General features: G+C 46.8%; 1 protein-coding gene across 4 annotated transcripts in view; it reads right to left on the bottom strand.

The window, feature by feature from the left end:
- CUEDC1 (CUE domain containing 1) overlaps positions 1–14,194 on the bottom strand; it is an 89,676-nt gene extending 75,482 nt beyond the window's left edge. The window contains exon 1 of one of the 4 annotated variants that reach the window (XM_029612012.1): positions 14,063–14,194. The gene's annotated coding sequence lies outside the window, so the exon portion shown is untranslated. Of the gene's footprint in view, positions 1–13,490; positions 13,889–14,062 lie in introns of those variants that run through there. The other 3 variants (XM_029612011.1, XM_029612014.1, XM_029612015.1) reach the window with 3 other exon arrangements.
- Between the last annotated feature and the right edge of the window lie 3,788 nt (positions 14,195–17,982).

Raw genomic sequence — 17,982 nt, 5'->3', positions numbered from 1 at the left:
GTCCTCTTCCCCGTCCCAAATTAACTGATTAATTAGCTGAACTTTCAGAAGTGTCTCCCTGGCCAAATTCTCTTTGTTTTTTTCGTTCATTATAAGCAGACTCAATTATTCCAGGACATACTTTGTTGTTGTTTTGTTTTTTTTACAAACTTTATGACAATATGTGGTTCGAAAGACATCTCATCTGGCCATCTCTACTCAGCTCTCCTGGAGTGAAGACGCTCATCATCCGATACCACGGCGCCCTCCAGGAACGAGGGTCCTTGTCAGACACCACGGCACCCTCCTGGCTCGCGTGCCCTCGTCCTTCAGAAGGCATTTCACAAACTCCTCTTGAGAGGCTCATTAAAAGTCATGAGATGGAAGTCAATGCCCTGTTGTAGATTGGTAACTGGTTAAAAGATGGGAAACAGGGAGAGGAAGGAACCAATATGGCGGCAGGCGATTAGCGGCAGAGCAGAGCTGCCCATTTTTCTCGCTTTTTTGCTTCAAGAGATGCCACCTAAGAGGAAAGGCAGAGTTAGGGTTTACCCCGCGATACCCTCGACTCTGCCCGGACAGCGGACGATTCCCGAACTGACCGCGCTTTACCCAACTGGCGACGCTAGAATCCCCGCTGATGGAACGCCGACGGGAGCGTCGTTCGCATCTGGGGAGACATCGTTAAGCCCCCCTCCCGATGTTGTAGCCCAGGCTAGTGCCTGGGCTACAACATCTCCTCGTGCAGGCGCCGAGTGCAGCGGAACCAAAGAGTAACGCGACACAGGGCGAGGGAGCAGCCGTGGAGCAGGAGGGCCTGGAAACAGCAATGGCGGCCTGGAAACAGCAATGGCGGCTGGCGATTCCAGCACACTAGGAGCTGCAGCTACCGTGTCGAAGGATCCCGAGAGAGGTGGTGAGTTACCTCTAACTGAGGAAGCTGGGAGAGGGACCTCGATAGAAGATCTGGGAGAGCTGCAGGAGAACCTGGTGATGAAAAGGGAATTGTTAAAATCGGCCCTGGAAACTTTGGACTCCCTCTGGGAGTTGGTTGCTTCACTTGGCCCGGTCTTTCAGGGATATTCCAAGCAAACGAGTTTGACATTGGGGGGAAAATGGGCAAATTATCCCAGGAACATGATTGTCGTTTACAAGTTCATGCAGACAAGATTTCAACCTTGGAAGAAACTGTAAAGTCGACACAGAAAGTTTGTGCAAGGTTAACTCAAGACAAACAATCTCTGAACAGGAAGATGGAGATCATCGAGAACAAAATGAGGAGACTACATTTAAGAATATTAAACTTCCGTAAGATTATTGGAGAGCTGCCTGGGGTAACTATCAGAAGTATTGAAAATGCCGAGTGAAAGTATACCGGCATTTAATAAAGTATTACTTTTTACCATATAATAAGGGGAGGGAAGCAGACACCCACAATTGGATATGGGCAATCTGACAGAATTTTTAGAGTCCTCAATAGAAATATGCGTTAGGGCGACTTTGCTTGTTTCTTTAATAACTGAGTCTGATGGTAAGTCTGGTAATGAGATTTTATTTCCAACACATGGGAGAAAGCTTTCTGGGACCACGCGTCCAGATTTTTCCTGATTTATCTAAAGGAACACAGGAGAGGAGGAGAGCCTGATGAGACAGGAAGCTAACATAATAGGGGCTAAGTTTCTTTTAAGACATCCGTGCAAGTGCCTGGTAACATACAATAAAGATGTTTTCATATTCTTTGCCCCAGAGCAATTGAGAATGTTTCTAGATACAAGAAAAAAAAAAGGTTATGATAACCCCCTCTCCTAGAGAAGACCAGGTGAATTAACTCAGTCTAAACTGAGTGAAGGGTAAATATTTTGAAAGCCTGTAAAGCCGATTTCAGTTAGATTTAAAAAAATAAAAATTATTTTTCTTCTTGGTCTCCCTAAATTTCACTCCTCCCTCTGCATAAAGATGGTGGTTAAATTTTATATACATTTTGTGTTCTGCTTTTTGGAGGTAGATGTATGCTGAAAAATGTCGCTGTGTTTCTGTGCAAAGTTATTGCTTTGTAATTTTGTTAAAATCAATAAAGAAATAATTTAAAAAAAAGATGGGAAACAGAGGGCAGGACTATAGGGTCATTTCTCTTAATGGAGTGCCCCAGGGACTGGTACTTTTTAATACATTTATCAATGATCTGGAAAACGGAGTGAAGATCGAGATGATCAAATTCACAGATGACACAAAATTATTCAAAGTTGATAGATTACAAGTAAATTGTGAAAAATTTAAAGAGAGGACGGACTTTGTGAGACTGTGGGACTGGGCATCTTAACAGATAAATTTAATGTGCACAATTACAAAGCGATGCATATAGAATAATGCAAATTATAGATAACATGATGCTGGATTCTAGGCACCACCACACGGGAAAAGGATCCTTGAATCATTGTGGACAATACTAGGAAATCCTTAGGCCAGGGCACAGTGGTGATCAGAAAAAAAAGAAAACAGATATTAGGAAAAGGCTAGAGAATAAAATAGAGACTATCATACTGCTTCTGAATCAATCTATGGTGCGGCCCGCACCTTGAGTATTGTTCTGGATGGCCCCATCTCAGAAGAGAGAGCAGACCTAAAAAAGGTACAGAGAAGGAGACCAAAATGATAAAGGGAGGTGAAGGTAAGGCTAAGAGGAGACATGATGGGGGTAGAATGGGTAAACAGGGAATGGTTATTTATCCTTTCAGATAGCAGTAAAACTAGGGGACACCCTGGTAGCACAGTTTAAAACAAAACTAGAAAAAAAAAGTATTTTTTTTCACTCAGCACACAATTCAGTTGTGGAATATATTGCCAGAGGATATGGGGAAAGCTGTTAGTGTAGCTGCATTTAAAAAGGGTCTAGACCAATGGTTCTCAACCTTTTTTTCCATCATGACACACGCTGCTGACGTAAGCGACACACTGCACCCTACATTTAACAGCCATGCTAAAAAAAATCCTAGATATTATTTTGTTAAAGATGATGCAGGAGAAAGATGACATATTCTTTAATTTTAGTAACTGCTTATAAAATATAATTATTACATTTTATTTTTTCACAAAAAAATGTAATTTTTGCTTACTACAGTAGTGAAAAATCTAGGACTGATAAGCACATGCAGCAAAGTTGTTTTTTTTTTGATACAGACAAACTCGCATGAATTTCACCGTCAACCTCAGGAAGTTCTGACCTCTTCTGGAGTTTATATACAGGGCAGAGTTAGGAAATTTCCCCTTTCCAGTCACCATACAAACAAACAATATATTCAAATTCGGATGTCCCCTCAGGAATAGGACTTCAAAATCCCTTCCCCGCCAGGCACTTTGTGAAATAACCTGAAAACCTGCTAAAAAGACATTTAGAAATTATGTAGCACACCAGCCATACCATAAGAGCACTAACACCCAGGCCGTGAACAGCAACAACCGTACCTAGGAAAAATCAAGACTGCAAATACAGAACACAGTGCACTTACTATTGGAAAAACGAAGTAAGCCAGACTGCTCTGGATCCCTACACAGAACCTACACCCCTCGCCTCTGGATCCCTACACGGAACCTACACCCCTCGCCTCTGTCAAACATGCAGAATGCAGACTGTCTCTTATCTAATGCAGAATAAAAGACCATAAATTATAAACAAGCCTACAGAGAAAATCTGAAACTCCAAGAAGGAGGGAGGGGGGCGGGATACAGCCTGCCTTCAACATTTCTGGCTTGGACTGGCGGAGGCAGCGATTGCCAGGGTTGAGGGAAAAGCAGGAACAAAGAGCGGGTGATGAGGAAGTTTAAGCACCAGCGCCTTATTCTGCACTGTCCTCAAGCAGCAAGCACATGTGGCTGGTAGGGAAAGCAGAGGCTTGCTAGGTCCAATTTTTGGCGCCACACCTCCCAGCCCTTGGGGGTCACACTGGTTGAGAACCAGTGTGTCACCGAGACAAATTCCTGGAGGAAAGGTTCATAAACCACTATCAGCCGGGCAGGCTTGGGAAAGCCACTGCTGATCCCTGGTTTGAGGAAGAAGGATCAGACAGACATTCTTTGGGATTCTGCCAGGCACTTGTGACCTGGCTTGGCCACGGTTGGAGACAGGAGGTTGGGCCTTGATGGACCTATGGTCTGACCCAATATGGCAGTCCTTACGTTCCATGCCGAGGTTCCTCAACTGATGCCATTCTTCTGGCACGCAGGGCACGGGGCTTCCTTGCCGCTTTTTGTCATTTTATTACTCCTGCTTCACTGTCTGTGGTGTCAAAGTTATTTATCTGACTCGTCTTTCAGTGGTCCTGCCTGCAAGGATGCTTCTCAGCCAGTGGATGGGGCCAGGCTGCAGACGATCTGCAAATCCCCAGCTTATCAGAACGCACCAAGAAGTGAGAGGGTCCAGGCAGGTAAACGCGTAGGCTGATGCCCCCCTCCCTCCTCATTCTGCATAGTGAGGGGCACCGTCCATGTCGTTGGGGGAACAAGCTTAAGCCAGTCTGGGGTGGGAGATGTGAAATCAAGACTGAGTTAGCCTCTCTCTTCTGATATGGAGCTCTTTAGCAAAGCCTGGGGCACATCGTCAGTGTGCAACAGAATCGGAGGGGAACCATCTCTCTGTAGAACGCAGGAAGAGAGGGACCAGGGGCCATCGTCTCAGCTCTTTTAACATTTTAAGCAAGGACTAGAAATAAGAAATTCAGAAATGCAAGTTGGTTCCTGGTCATTTCTTTCTGCTCCTTCCAACTCGATTGCAGCCCGGCCTCGGCTGCCTCACAATGGCCGTGAACCTTCACTCGCAACTACCTGAGGGTTTTCCCTATTTTATAAACCCGCCCAGCCCTCAGCATCCTCCACAGTGGGGAAAACGAGAATAAAGCTGGAGATCCCAGAGGGTAGGGTCCTTGGTGAAGTAGCAGGAAAGGAAACCGGGGAAAACTAGGGAGACGTGGAGGTCTTTGATCTGCCATCGATTTGTCCTTTTTCCTAAGTTTTAATTGGGTTGTTTTTTTTTGTTTGTTTGTTTCCTCGTCGCTCTCTTTCCTTTTGTAGCCCACTGAGGGCAGCTCGGAACTGGAATCTGAACCACATCCGTTACCCACCAATCCTTCTGACAGGGAAAGGCACTTACAGAAGAACTGTGACCTAGAAAAAAAAAAAGGGACTCCACGCTCTCCCCCAAAGCCGCACAACAGCAGACACGAGAGGCAGCAACCTCCTTCACACTCTGCCTGCAGCGAGGTCTCACTTCTATCTGAAAAACATATGCAGTGGGAAAACGTCACCACTTCCAAGCCTGCCAGAACCTGACAAATATTAAACACATTTCTCCTCATGCAAAAAAATAAAAAGTTCCTGCCTGTGATTCCCATTGCAGGACACAGCGTTATGTTATTGTCATGGTTAAGGTATTTAGCACAGCACAAGCTGCACCACGAGGGAGCTGCTCTCTGAAAAGGCCTCCGGACCGGCCTGCCACCTGCCATCATAGTGGTCTTCAAGTGACACGGAAGGACGGACTGGGTGAACCAGCTCACGTCATGAGGGCCAGAGGGAGCTCTCAGACGGCAAAAAGGTCGTCTGAGAGGCCTGGCCTGCAAGTGGCGAGCTAAAGGCAATGCAGCCCCGGTCAGAGAAAATTCATGACAATGTGCTTGAATGGGAAAGAACCAAACGTGAGGCTCGTGGCACTCTTGGCCCAAAGAAACTTCCACTCGCTTGACAAGGCGATTGCTCCCCTAGTCAATTCGTTTTGGCATGAACAAGAGAGACGGGCTCCCTACCCCTGATGAGCACTATTTCTGCAGAGGAGAACGCATCTGGCACTCGCTGGCCTCCGCAGGGCTCTCCTCTACCTTTTTATTCTCACTAGTTCCCCTGTCATTCATTGGCCTACTGTGGTTTTCCCAGCGCCCCAATAAACAGTTCCAGGGGACGGAACAGAGGGAGGTTCCTTGGTTCATGGAAAATCGATCACTGCTAGTTTGGAAATGCATTTGACAGGGAAACACATTGCTGAGGATACTTCAGCCTGTGAACTCTACACCTTGCGAAGGCTTGGAAGCCGAGGCTCAAGAAATGTCAAGACTTTATTGACTGTCTCTCCGTCTCTGGTGAGAGGAAAGAACGGCGCACGCTCCCATGTTCTATATTACCAATCCTTCACCGTCTCTCTCTCTCTCCTCTGCATCTGCTCAATATTTTCACAACACGAGGCGCTTAAGCTGATTTGGATAATTTACAATGCAAGATGTATTTGGAAGCGAATGGTGTAAATATTATCACAGCTTTCCTCTGGGAAGCACATGTGCGCTGTGTTGTTTTACAAGTTGCCGTCTTCCCTTTTGGGAACGCTGACAGCAACTGCAGGTAACGGGTGTCAGTGGAGGGTCTTATCCACAGCTCAGGCTTAAGCTATAATAAGGAGAAGTCCATGGTGCCCCCCCCCCCCCTTTTATGCAAAGAAACAAGATAAGCAGCAATGCAGTACAGCGGTTACCCCCACAGCAACCTACACATGACGCGCACACGTGCCTACTGCAAAATATGCACTAGGTATGCAGCACATATGCAGCAGGCCCGCAGAATGCCTGCTGTAACAACACAAGACTCACATCCTGTAATAAACACAGAGCCAGGCAGGCCCAGAGTTTGGCACGGGCAACCTAGGCAACTGCCTAGGGAGCCAAATATCCAGGCCAAAGAGGAGCCTGCTTATGCTTGCTTTAGGGCCATGTGCTGGCAGAGCTTTAAAAGGGGCGCTGCCATGGCACTGTGCTTACGGATGCCAAATCCAGCCCTGGAGCACTCTCAGAATCCTTACAAAAAACCTTGACTCACTGGAACAATTGTTTGCAACAGATCAATCATCTTCTCTCCAGCCTTTGCCTCATTCTTAACAATAACAAAACTGAGATCCTAATCATCAATCAAGACATCAACATCAAACTTCTAAACCCAGCTGACCTACTCAACTCATCCACTCCCATATTAAATCACTCACCACATGTTCGAGATCTAGGTATCATGCTAGACAATCAGCTCAATTTTAAAAAATTCATAAGCACAACCACCAAAGACTGTTTTTATAAGTTACAAGTCTTAAAAAAATTGAAGCCTCTTCTTTATTTCAATGATTTTCGGATGGTCCTACAAGCCATTATTCTATCAAAAGTCGACTATTGCAATTCGCTTCTCTTTGGCCTTCCATATTCATCCATCAAACCCCTCCAAATGCTACAGAACTCTGCAGCCAGAATCCTTACCAATACGAATAAAAGAGATCACATCACCCCCATTCTCAAGCTCCTCCACTGGCTGCCTATAAAGCAAAGGATCCTATATAAAGTACTCACCGTAATTCATAAATCCATTCACAATATCTCTCCTCTTCAATTATGTAACCAACTACGCCCTCACTCCTCCTCTAGACCCATCAGAGGAGCATATAAAGGCACACTCTATGTACCTTCAACAAAATCCTCGCATTATAAACGTGCCATATCTACAGCAGGCCCCATTCAATGGAATGCGCTCCCACCAGACATTCGGCTTGAGCTCTGCCACTCTTCATTCAAAAAAAAACTTAAAACCTGGCTCTTTAGCCAAGCTTTTCCAGGACCATGATCATCATTTTTTCTCCTCCAACCAGCAAGAGCATATCTTCTTCACAAACCCCCATTTTCCATACCACTACCTACTTCGGTATCTAATCTCTTGCTGCAGGACACTTGAGACTTTCTCACTTATACGTTATAATTTTTATGCTCAATAAGACCTGTCAACTTAATTGTTTAAGTCTTTTTCTTTCCTTTATCTTTTGGTCATCAATGTTACAACGTTATTGTTAAATTTTGAACTTATGTACTCTGTTCCAAGTTTCATAACCTTGTTCTATGTAATGCCTTTTGGCAATTTTCATGTTCTGTTTCAATGTAAACCGATGTGATCTTTATTTCATATAGGAACACCGGTATATAAAAATCTAAAAATAAATAAATAAATAAATAAATAAATACGAGCTGGATGGAAAGTGGAAAGCAGAAAAATAAAGACTGTATTTTACCACTAAGCAGAATTTTACAGTAAAGTAAATGCTAAATATGCACTTTATCTGCTTTCATTATGTGCGTCGCTCCAAGAATTTCTCAGTGCTTAACATTTAAACCTCACAGATGTTGCTTAACTGAAGGGTCCCCAGAAGACTTCACTTCCCATGGTTTAAGGCAAGTTGGTTTTGATTTTTTTTTTTGCTTTGCACATTTGATATGTAATAAACCCGGCTAACTTAATGCAACCTGCCAACTCCTCCTCCAGAACCACTGAGCGCATCGTACTATCTGTCCCCTTGACAAACGCAGTTTCTAAAAGGCACAACGCCATTCGAAATGCTGCCTTGACCTCTGGCTCTTCAGGGCTGCCCCATGGCCCATTGCCTGCATTGGAGTTTGGCCATACAGGCCAGAGCATTGTGGGTTTCGTAGTCCCAGCTCCCTCATTTGTCATCAGCACTTCAGGAACCAAAAAGCATTAGGAAGGGGCCGACACAAGTTCAGGCCCACCCTCAAACCCCGCCCCCCCAAGGAACTGGGTCACGACCAGGCCAGCTCTGGGCGAGGGCAAGAGGATGGACGAAGCATTTTGAAGAGAAGCTGCCAAGGATTTTAAAAGCCCATTCCATGCGTCCTCCTTCTCTGGGCCGATGAGGCCTCTTTCTTGCTGGGGTCCTTGGTCATGAGAAACCGGGAGCACCTCCTGCTTGGGAGACACCTTGAAGAGCTAAATATACTCTTAGCAGCAGGCCTAAGAGCAGCGCTGGATTCAGGGCACAGCGTCCCCTGCTCTCCTGAAAAGCTTTCAACAGCTGCAACTGTTCTGGTGCAGAATGATCTATAGATAGACCTAGCGTTTTTCTTTTCTTCCTCGCTTTGCTTAAACTTTTGACCCGCTTTCCGCAGCAGAACCGAGAAGAGCAGCTACTTGGGTTCACCAGCTCAACCCCCACCCGCAGGTCAACCTAACAGGCTGATGCAGGGAAATCGGTGGGGAGAAAAATCACATCTTCCAACTCCATGCATGCAGCAGGGCAAACCCCTCAGCCAAGGTCAGCCTGTCGGGTTGACCTGGGGCGAGGGGGCAACCGTAGCGGCAAAATGGAGTTTGCACGGCAAAACCCAAGCGATGAGGAGTAGATTTTTTTTTTTTTTTTTTTCCCTGCAAAATGTTCCGTGGTGGAAGCTTCGGCATTGCCAGGGGATTTTAGGCCCCTTGGCGAGCGAGGCACCAAAGCTTTCCTCCCGTGTTGTGCCTGTACAGGGGGGTCCTGAGCTTCAGAAGGGGTCCCCAGGAGCGTCACAGCTCAAAGACTTGTCTGGCCCATATTTGGTCCGGGCGAGACTTCTTATTTTTTTTTTAAGCTTTTAACAGTGAATCATATGGAAAGCAGAACTGCATTCCCATCACGAAAATATCAGCTTTGAAGTTCACAACTTAACCAGCAGAAACACCGCAGGCTGGCCTTGTATCAGCACATGTGAATCACTGCTTTATGGAGAAATAGATTACTTACTCATTTCCCCAGACAGCAAAACATGCCAAATCGAAGCAACTACTAGAAGGAAAAAAAAGGGAGGGAGGGAGCTGGTGACTTGTAGGGTGGGGGACAAATTAAATTCGGTTGGCAACTAAAACGAAATTCCTCGGCACTGGGTTTTTGTTTTTTTTCTTTGCTCTGATCTATATCACATTCCTATGAAAATGTTAGCCTGGCGAGGTCTTTAAACCCAGCCGTGAGGTGGGAGGGAGCACTGCCGTGCGGTTTCCTCATCAGAAGGAATACCCAGACCAGTTCAGAGAGGGTCCTTGAGAAGCTCTTGCTGTGCTGGGAGGGGGGGGAAGGAGGATGGGTCTATGCACACAAGGAATCAGCCCCTACATTTCCTGGCTCTGGCCTTTACCTTGCAGATTCAAATTAATTCCCTGCCTCCAACAGGCACAGGGAGAGTCTGCTGCATCTTTTTAAGAGGCTTCTTACAGTACAAAGGGAAGATGCCAGAGGGCTGCATTAAACCTCAATAATATAAATAAAAGAACAGCCTGCTCGAAAGCCCATTAAGGAGAACTGTTTCTGCCAACACAAAACTTTCTTCACTGCTCCTAGTGGAGCCACTTGCTTGTGCAAGGCCTCACTTCCGTCTCTGCTTGCAGAAACACGGAACAGGACCAGTCCAGGGCAGGCTCGGTTCTCCTGGTCATTTTCGCACCAAGCTTTGACCCGTTTCTCACCCTTTCATAAGAAAGTAAGACGAGCCATGCTGGGTCAGACCAAGCTCCATCCAGTCTGGCACCCTGACACTGGCCAGTCCGAGTTGCCTGGAAGTACCCATCATGAAAACCTCTTTCATGCTTCTCTCCCCAAGGTGGAGAAACCAAATCCTGTCTAATAATTATTCATGGCCTTCTCGTCCAGAAACTTGCCCAAACCCATTCTTAAACTCAGTTCTACTGAAAGCCTTAACCATATTCCCTGCCGAGTTCCATAGCTTAATGATGCGCTGACTAAAAAAAAAAATAGGTCCTTAAATTTGTTTTTAATTTACTGTTCGTTTCAGGGAGTGTCCCCTAGTGCTAGTGGTATTTGAAAGTGTGAATAACTGCTCCTTATCAACCTGTTCCATAACACAAGAATTTTATAAACCTTCACTAGTGGCATACCTAAAGTATTTGGCACCCCCCCCCCCCAGATTCACTTCTCTGACCCTCCCCCCCCCCCCCCAATGATCTCTAGTTCCCCTCTCTGTCATACAGGCTCCCGCTCCCTCTCGCATACACTTTCACACACCCCTGCACACAGGCTCCCTCCATTTTTCTCTCTCTCACATACGCAACCCTTCACACAGCTCCCTCTCTCACACACACAAACATGCACTCTCACTCCCATACACACACACAGACTCTCCCACACACACACATAGACACAAACACTCTCTCACTTCCTACCCCTCTCCCCATCAGAAGCACAGCAGCAGTTTCCTCCTTCACCCCCTGTGACAGACGGGGATTCTTTGTTTTTCTTGAGGTGGCACGGGGGGGGGGAGGGGCTGGTGCGGCTCTACTTCCTATATCTGCAGTGGGGAGGGTGGGGGGCAGCGCTGTTACTCTTCCTCCTGCTTCTGGCCATGACTGCATGACCTTTCCTTCTTCCCACCCGCGCGGACTGACCACTTCCTCTTCTGGGCCGCGGGGGGGGGGGGGGGGGGGGGCGAGAAGAAGAAAAGGCTATGCAGTTGCCGGCTCCAGACCCGTGTCACTCTAGGCGGCCGCCCAGTGCTCCCACCGCTTGTGGCCGCCAACCTCCCAGCTGGCACGCAGGGCAGACCGCACTCCCCCCCCCCCCCCTTAGTATGCCACTGACCTTCACATCTCCACGCTGAAGAGCCCTAGTCTGTTCGCTTTTTGTCACAAGGGAGCCTTTGCATCGCCTGCATGATTTCTGGTGCCCTTCTCTGTACTTTTTCTACTTCTGCTATATCTTTTTTTGAGGTGCAGCAATGAGAAGTCTACACAATAATCAAGTTGTGGACGCACCATGGATCGACACGGAGTCATTATTATATTCCCAGCTTTGTTTTCTGTTACTTTCTTAATAATTCCTGGCATTCCATTTGGTTGTTTTTTTTGACTCCCATCACAAGCCAGGCTGAGGATTTTAATGTTTTGTGCACAAGGACTCTGAAGGCCTTGTCCTGGATGCTGGCTCCTAATATGGAACCCAGCACTGTGTACCTATACTTAGGATTATTTTTCCCTATGTGCATCACTTTGCACTTGTCCACGTTAAATTTCATCTGCCATTTAGATGCCCCAAATCTCGCAATGTTCTGCAATTCCTCATAATCAGTTTTTTTTGTGTGATCTAATAATTTGATCACTTTGTGTTCATTGCTCCTTTTTCTACACCATTAATGAATATGTTAAACACTGGTCCCTGTACAGATGCTTGGGGCACTCCACTATTCACTTGTCTCCATTGGGAAAACCGATCTACTCTCAGTTTCCTGTCTTTTAACCAGTTACCAATCCACAACAGGCCACTGCCTCCAGTCCCATGACTTTTCCTGAGGAATTTCTCATGGAACTTTATCAAATGCCTCCTGACTATCCAGGCACACTATATCAGCTAGCTCACCCTTATCCACATGTTTATTTACACCTTCAAAAGAATTCCAAAACACTGATAAGGCAAAAACTTCCCTTTGCTAAAACTAGGCTGGCTTTTTCCCATTAAGCCATGTTGAGCCACATGCTCGGTAATTCTGTTCTTAATTACAGTTTCTACCATGTTGCCTGGCACTGACGTCAGGTTTACTGGTCTGTAGTTTTTCGGATCACCCCTGGAGCCCTTTTTAAAATCTGACTTTACACTGGCCACCCTCCAGGCTTTAGGTTCAGTGGCAGATGCTAATGATATGTTACAGATCAACAGAAGCATTTCTGCAATTCCATCTTTGAGTTCTTTCAGAAATCCCACCAGGTCACCAGATTCAGGGCAAAGTGTAAAACTTTTGTGCGATCATAGTAAGATGCCCAACTGGTTCCATGCCCACGAGAGAGGACTGAGCCAGTCCTGACTGTTCCCCATTACATGCAAGTAATCCTATTTTTTTTCTCAGAGAACTCAATAGGGAAACGTGGCTGACAGGTTTACAGCACAGTGCCCTCGTGATATAATATAGTGCCATACACCTCTGTGACAGCAGGGCAGCGTGCTACATACAGCCGTACCGACAAGGCAGTGCACTGTACACCAAGCTTCAAGAGCCCCAACACTGTACAACCTACTGTGAAGGTATGCACAAAGCAAGCCCATTTGGAGAAGTTGCTCAGTGAGAACTCAAACCACAGGATGTTCTGTGTATGGGCTCACCTAGAGCTGTGCTTCCTTTTCATAATTTAACTCGGGAATCCTGGGAGCCCCCTTCTGCACATCACTAGGCTCTGGAATCCTACACAACATACTGGGCAAGATTTGGGGAAACTCTAGCACATTGGGTTAGAAGAATTGGGTGGGCGAGGGTTCTTCCATTTTAAGTAACTGGGTGGTCCAAGGTACTCCTTCCCCCTCCCCATACAGGACGTGCTCCGTCTATGCAAAGTAGGATGCACACTACAAAGCGAGTGACAGCTAGTCACACCGGCCTTTCATGGACCCACGCCACCTACTTAGGAACAGTTCCGCCCATTTCAAAATCAGGACAGGTTCTGCTGGAGGGGTCGGATTTTCACTGGATCCACTTAAATGATCAGCGTTGGCAATTTCTTGTACGAGGTAGAGAACCCCCACACTTAATCCAACAAAACCCAGAGATGTAAGAAACGGATTAAAATGTCCGCAGCTCTCTGGGTCCAAGGACCACCAGGAGACTTGCAGGCTGTGACATCTTATACTGGACCACCCCAAAAGCCTGCCCAGGCGATACAGTGCACACACAATCCAATACCTTCTGATCTCCAGGATTACCTCCATTACCCTCCGGACTATTGCAAGCCCACGGAAGCGGATTCATTTCCAATCTACGCCGAAACGGGAGGTTAAAGGGCAGCGGCGCTTCTACCGGCTCTTCCCCGGGAAAGGAGGATTGGGGAGGGGTGTCGCCCGGCAGTCCGAAAACTTTTCCGGCAGAGGCGAGGGGAGAGCCCTGCGGATCCCGCGCCCGGGGGCGGGAGGAGGGGAGGGGAGGTTCCCAAGCCGGATCTGGGTGCCGGGAGGGAGGATTCGGTGCATGCGGAGCCGGGATCGGGGAGGAGGAGGCCTCTACCCCACCCCCGGATCCTGCTATTAATACCTCCGGAAGAATGCAGCCCGGGCCCATCCTGCAAAAGCCTCCGGCTCCTGGAAACCTGTTCCCGGTCCCTGATTCCCCCCCCCCCCCCCCCCCCGAACCGGGGAAGGGGAGACTGCAGCCGATCCCCACCTCCCCCCCCTTCCCGGGGGCTGCAGAGCAACAGTCACCAGCGAAACACAGCAGGGGCGGAAGGAAAGCGGCGCGAATCTGAAGCGACTTCTACCCACCGGGGACACAAAGGCGGCGCCGCCCCGGGGGTGGGGGGGGCGACTCCTCGTCCGATACGCTGCAGCGGACCGCTGGCTTCCTTTCCTCAAGTTTGGACGGGGGTCGGTGGGGGTCAAAGATCCGGAATACAGCGAGCGAGTGTCTTGGAAGAGGATCGTGTAAATGGCAGGGACGGAGGCGAAGGAGCCCAGACAGCGTCCTAGCGGCGGGCAGGGGGAAGTGCAGCAGCTCCGGGCACAGAGGAGCGCCTGAGGAGAGCTGGAAGAATCCCCCAGAATGGGCTGGGGGACCGGGGTTCTCCCAGTGCTTTGTTCCAGCTCCTGGCACGCTGCAGGCGCGCAAGAAAGACGCTGAAGCCTCTGAAACCAGCTGCAGCAGCTGAAATGCTGTGAGGAGGCCAGCGGGGAAAACCTTCCCTCCTCTCCTTAAACACACACACACACAGTCTAACATAAGTGAGATCCTCTCCTCACACACTAACACAAGAGAGATCCCCTTTTCCACACATCCACACACACAACAGAGATCCTATCCTTTCTCATACACACTAACACAACAGAGATCCTATCCTTTCTCTCACACACACACCCCAACACAACAGAGATACTATCCTTTCTCACACACACACACAGTCTAACATAAGTGAGATCCTCTCCTCACACACTAACAAGAGAGATCCCCTTTTCCACACATCCACACACACACCAGAGATCCTATCCTTTCTCATACACACTAACACAATAGAGATCCTATCCTTTCTCTCACACACACCTACACAATAGAGTTCCTATCCTTTCTCACACACACACAAGTGAGAACCCCTTTCTCATATACACACGCACACTAACAGAAGAGAGATCTTCCTTCTCACAAGCTACACACACCGTAACACAACAGAGATCCTCTCCTCTCATTCACACAAGCTAACACTAGATCCCCCTCCTCAGATGCACTAACAGCAAGTGAGATCCTTCTCTCCACATGCGCTCACACACATACACAACATACCCCTCCTCACATACATACATTACCACACTAACACAAATGAAATCCCCTTCCCATATACAAGTGAGATGCCCCTCCCCACATATAAACATGCACACTTTTCTAGCAGGGTGCCAGAGGGAGCGCCTGCTTAAGTAATGTTATGAAAAGCAAGTGACTTACATGGAGCAGTTGCTGATAAGAGCTCCTGGCTAGTGGCCACTTCATACAAACCCTCGGGGACTCTGCAGAGGGGTGGCCCTGTCAGTCTGCAGAAGGAAAAACAAAGAGGCTACTGGCATCTTGGAAACTATTAGATATTGTAAGGCATAAACTTCCGAGGACTCTTAATTACAAGGGGCAGACATCCATAGTCGATCTAATATTATATTTAAATAAAAAATAAAATTCTCTCTTTCCTTTACTCCTGGAAGTCTCTTTTTTTTTTAATCTTTCCCTGGCTTCCCATCCACCCACGCTTATCTCTTTCTTGTCATTTCATTTCTGTTTCATTTTACCCATCTTTGATTTAGTTACTTGATCCAATTACTGTCCATGTCAAAGGTCATTCGAGGAATTACAGATCAATACAGATGAATTAAACAAAAAAAAACCTGTAAGCTCCTACATATTACAGTTTTGTGTCTGTGCCTAAATATTGTACACAGCAAATTAGAATAATTTGAATGATGCACCAAATACAGACGTCTTTTAGAAGATGCAATGAAGACTGGTGCAGTTCAAGTGCTTGTGACATAGTAACATAGTAAATGAAGGCAGATAAAGATCCAAATGGCCCGTCCGGTCTGCCCAGTCACAGCTGTCCACAAAGGGCTTTAGACAAAATCGTAAACCAGCATTCTTCATCAAATCATTTAATACTCAGTTGGGTTTTGTTTTTTTTTTTTTACAGATTTTTCTCTCTGCAAGTAAATGTATAACATGCTGTACATAGGAACATAAATGTTGGCAGAAAACGATGTAAATGGTCCATTCAGTCTGCCTAGTGAGGTTTTTTTAATTTATATATTTTTTTAATTTATTCTTAGGGCTATTGCTGCTCTGTGTAGGTTACCCCAGTCAACACGGGCTCCCCTTTTCTTCGTCTCCACCAGGAATCCTTTGTGTTTATCCCATGCCCTCCTGAATCCCATTACTGTCCTGGTCCTCACTACCTTCAATGCATCCCACCAACCTTTGCCTAAAGAAAGACCTCCTGACTCCACCCCCATGGATCTTCCTATTATGACCCTTTGTTCTACAATTTTCTCTCCATCGATAAATGTTTGATTCTTGTGCATTATTAATACCTTTCAAGTATTTAAAAGTCTGTATCATATCTCCTCTGTCTCTCCTCTCTTCCAGTGGATACATATTTAGGCCCTTCAGTCGGTGCAGACCATTTTGATTGTCTTTCTTGGGACTGCTTTGATCCTTTTTGAGATGAGGTCTCCGGAGCTGAGCACAGGTCTCCCGGATGAGGCCTCACCAACGACCTGCACCTCCTTTTTCCTGCTGCTTATCCCTCTCTCTGTGCAACCCAGCATCCCTCTGGCCTTAGCCACCGCCTTGTCACATTGCTGCTCTGCTCTCAGATTGTCAGGCACTTTCACCTCAGATCTATCTCCCAGTCCATACACATCAGTCTCTTGCCTCCCCATTACGAACAGCTCCTTTGGATTTCTGTACTCCAGCTGCATACATTGAAATCCTCGGCTGAGTGTGCTGTGGCGGTCAAAAAAGCAAACAGAAGGTTAGGAATTATTAGGAAGGGAACAGCAAATAAAGTGGATGTCATAAAGACTCTGTATTGCTCCATGGTGAGACTGCACCTTGAATACTGTGTACAATTCTGGTCGCTGCATCTAAAAAAAAGATAAAGTTGCACTGGAGAAAGTACAGAGTAGGATGACCAAAATGATAAAGGGGATGGAACAGCTCCCCTATGAGGAAAGGCTAAAGAGTTTAGGGCTGTTCAGCTTGGAGAAGAAACGGCTGAGGGGAGATATGTCAGAGGTCTACAAAATCTTGAAAGGACTTGAAGGGGTAAATATTGTTCGGTTATTTACTCTTTCAGATAATGCAAGGACTCTAGGGGGCACTCCATGAAGTTAGCAAGTAGCACATTTAAAACAAATCAGAGAAAATTCTTTTTTGCTCAACGTATAATTAAGCTCTGGAATTCATTGCCAGAGGATGTGGTTACAGCAGTTAGTGTAGCTGGGTTTAAAAAAGGTTTGGATATGTTCCTAGAGCAGACGTCCATAAACTGCTATTAATCAAAAAGGATTAGTAGCTTGGGATCTAGTCATTTATGAGTGGATTTTTAAAACCCAGTGCACGTAAATCCCAGGGTTTACATGCACCAGGCTAATTTTCAAACAAGCCCAGCCATGCATGTAAACCCTGGTATGCAAATTTTTTTTAATTTATATTCTGCTTTTCACACTTTTTTTCAGCACTACAAAGTGGATTACATTCAGGTACTGTAGGTATTTCCCTATCCCCAGAGAGCTTACAATCTAATTTTGTACCTGAGGCAATGGAGGGTAAAGTGACTTGCTCAAGGTCACAAGGAGCTATAGTGGGACTTGAACCCTGATCTCCTGGTTTGTAGCCCACTGCTCTAACCACTAGGCTACTCCTCCACTCCTAAATAAGGGCCAGGCCCAGGGAAAGGGGCAGGGCTGGAAGCGGCCGGTAAAGCGGCCATTTGCCGCTGTGCTCCTCTTGTTGAGGAGCAAAAGGTAAAAAAAAAAATAATCAGGGGTTAGGATAGGGATAGGTGGTAGGGAGGAGAGGGGAAGGGGAATGGAGGTTCAGTAGGGGGGTTAATTGGAGCGGACTGGGAGGGAACTGGGAAAGGCTGGGATGCGTCACCGTGCAAAATTTGCAAAAGTCTACTCCCTTGCATGTGCTACCCGCACATTCGTGG

The sequence above is a fragment of the Rhinatrema bivittatum genome, chromosome 8 (genome assembly GCF_901001135.1).
Source record: "Rhinatrema bivittatum chromosome 8, aRhiBiv1.1, whole genome shotgun sequence".
NCBI classification, from domain to species: Eukaryota; Metazoa; Chordata; class Amphibia; order Gymnophiona; family Rhinatrematidae; genus Rhinatrema; species Rhinatrema bivittatum.
Note: the sequence above shows the minus strand (reverse complement) of the source record. Positions and strands in the feature narration are given on the sequence as shown.